Consider the following 2,911-nt stretch of genomic DNA (forward strand, 5'->3'; position numbering starts at 1 on the left):
CTGAGGTTTAAATCCGGTTGGGTGAAAATGTACTTCAGGCTTTGGTGATCAGTGAATATTTCGCAACGATTACCGAGGAGGTAATGTCGCCAGGTCTTAAGTGCATAGACTACGGCTGCAAGCTCTAGATCATGAGTAGGATAATTCTCCTCATGTGGGTGCAATTGCCGTGAAGCGTAGGCAATTACATGCCGATCTTGCATAAGGATGCAACCTAGTCCTTATCGCGAGGCGTCACAGTAGATAACAAAGTCTTTGGAGAAGTCTGGCGGTACCAGTACGGGAGCAGAAGTCAGGCGTCTTTTCAGTTCCTGAAAGCTGTGCTCACATTGTGGAGTCCACTCGAACTTCTTATCTTTCTTGAGGAGTTCGGTTAGAGGTTTAGCAACCTTGGAGAAGTTCTCGACAAAGCGACGACAATAGCTCGCTAAGCCCAGAAAACTCCGAACTTGCTTGACCGATTCAGGTGGAGTCCAATTAAGGACGGCTTGAACTCGCTCAGGGTTAACATCAATACCTTTACCAGATATTACATGACCCAGATAGGTCACTTCTGGCAACCAGAATTCACAATTAGGAAATTTGGCATAAAGGCGATGCTCTCGAAGTTTCTGCAACACTAGCCTTAGATGTTCGGCATGTTCTTCCTCGTTCTTGGAGTAGATGAGTATATCATCGAGGTAAACCACGACGAATTTATCCAAATACTCCATGAAGATTGAGTTCATTAACCGAGAAAAGGTGGCTGGAGCGTTGGTTAAACCGAAGGACATGACGGTGTACTCGTATTGGCCATAACGAGTAACAAAGGCCGTCTTAGGAATGTCCCCGTTTCTGATTTTGATTTGATGGTAGCCCAACCTCAAATCCATCTTGGAGAAGACTGAGGATCCAGCGAGCTGATCGTACAGGTCGTTGATCCTAGGAAGCGGATATTTGTTCTTGATTGTGACCAAATTGACAGGTCGGTAATCTACAACCATTCGGTCCGTACGATCCTTCTTCTTGACGAAGAGGACGGGGCAAGCCCACGGAGATGAGCTAGGTCGGATGAAACCCTTTTTCAAGGACTCATCGAGTTGTTTCTTAAGCTCGGCTAGTTCTAGGGGTGCCATCTTATAAGGTCTTCTAGCAATCGGAACGGTTCCTGGGATGAGGTCTATTACGAACTCGACATCCCTGTCAGGTGGAACACCTGGCAATTCCTCTGGGAAGACATCCGGGAAGTCACGGACTACCGGAACGTCCTCAAGGTCTGGCAAAGGGCTGGCGTTAAGAGAATATAATTGTCGCTTGGCTATTCGGGTCAAGACATTGACTATCTTCCCCGAAGGATGGGTGAGTTGAACAGTCCTAGAGAAGCAATCGATTTGGGCATCATGAGCCGACATCCAGTCCATACCCAGAATGATATTAATATCTGAAGATTTAAGGGCTATCAAAGACGCGAGGAAAACAAGTCTGTCGACTTGGATTTCATTTCCATAACTTACCCTAGAGGTCTGCCACCTAGAACCAGGGGTAGAAATTTCCATAGTGGATGGCATGTCACAGAATGCAACGTTATGCAAACGAGCATAATTTTCAGATATAAACGAATGAGAGGCTCCTGTATCGAAAAGAACAGATGCCGGGTGGCAATTAACAAGAAGCGTACCGAGAACGACGTTGGGATCCTCTTGAGCTTCTTTGGCAGAGATACAGTTGACATGGCCACGTGAAGCGGTGACCGGTTTGGCGTGGAAGACTTTCCCTGTCGGCTTGCCACGGCCAACAGCTTTAGCAGATTGATTGGGGTTGGTCTGGGGACACTCACGCATATAGTGACCAGATTCCCCACACTTGAAACAAGTCACGGAACTGGTACGTGGAGGAGCATTGTTGGTTGGACCCCCATAGGGCCTGGCCGGTGCAGACTATTGAACGGGGCGAGGCGCCTGGAAGGATGGCCTCGGTGTGAACCTGGGTGGCAGGGCGGTGTTGGGTACCCACACGCGGCGCTTCTGAGGACCAGCACCGGATGAGGAACCCATATCACGGCCATGCTTGCGTGTTGCGTCATAGTCAGTCTGACCAGTTTCAGCACTGATGGCTTTGTTGACAAGTTTCTGGAAGGATGTGCACTCATGCAGACGGAGGTCACGGCGAAGCTCAGGACTAAGGCCCTTACGGAACCTTGCTTGCTTCTTGGCGTCAGTAGAAACTTCCTCGGTTGCATATCGTGCGAGATTACCGAACTCCCTGCTGTAAACATCCACAGAAAGTCGGCCTTGGGTGAAACTGCAAAATTCTTCACGTTTACGGTCCATGACACCCTCCGGAATGTGATGTTCACGGAAAGCCTCGCTGAATTCAGCCCAAGTAGTGACATGGCCCGCTGGGCGCATAGCTCCATAATTCTCCCACCATAGACTGGCGGGGCCTTCAAGATGATATGCAGCAAAGGTGACCTTGTCAGCCTCCGCTACCAGCGCGGAACGCAGTTTGTGAGAGATACTGCGAAGCTAGTCATCAGCGTCGAGAGGCTCGACGGAGTGGTGGAACGTGGGTGGATGTAATTTGATAAAATCACTGAGTGACACCACGTTAATCCTCTGATGGTGTGCTGTATTCTGTTCAATACGCTCCAACAAACGGTTGGTCTCCCGCTTGTTTCTCTCAGCTTCCATCATAACCTCGGCTAGGGAAGGAGGATGAGGCAGATTTTCATTCCTGCCTTCACTGCCTTCGGCCTGCTCTTGAGAAGCAGGGTTAGCGCGCGTGTTGACCATCCTAGGTAAACAAGACAATGATTTAGTCAGAATGATAAAATTCCGACATAGGATAAAAATGTAAGGAATAACTCGAAATGCAAGATGATCATCCGTATGACATGGTAGATACAGAAACTGCTTCTTTATTCCATCGTCAT

The sequence above is a fragment of the Triticum dicoccoides genome, chromosome 6A (genome assembly GCF_002162155.2).
Source record: "Triticum dicoccoides isolate Atlit2015 ecotype Zavitan chromosome 6A, WEW_v2.0, whole genome shotgun sequence".
Taxonomy (NCBI): domain Eukaryota; kingdom Viridiplantae; phylum Streptophyta; class Magnoliopsida; order Poales; family Poaceae; genus Triticum; species Triticum dicoccoides.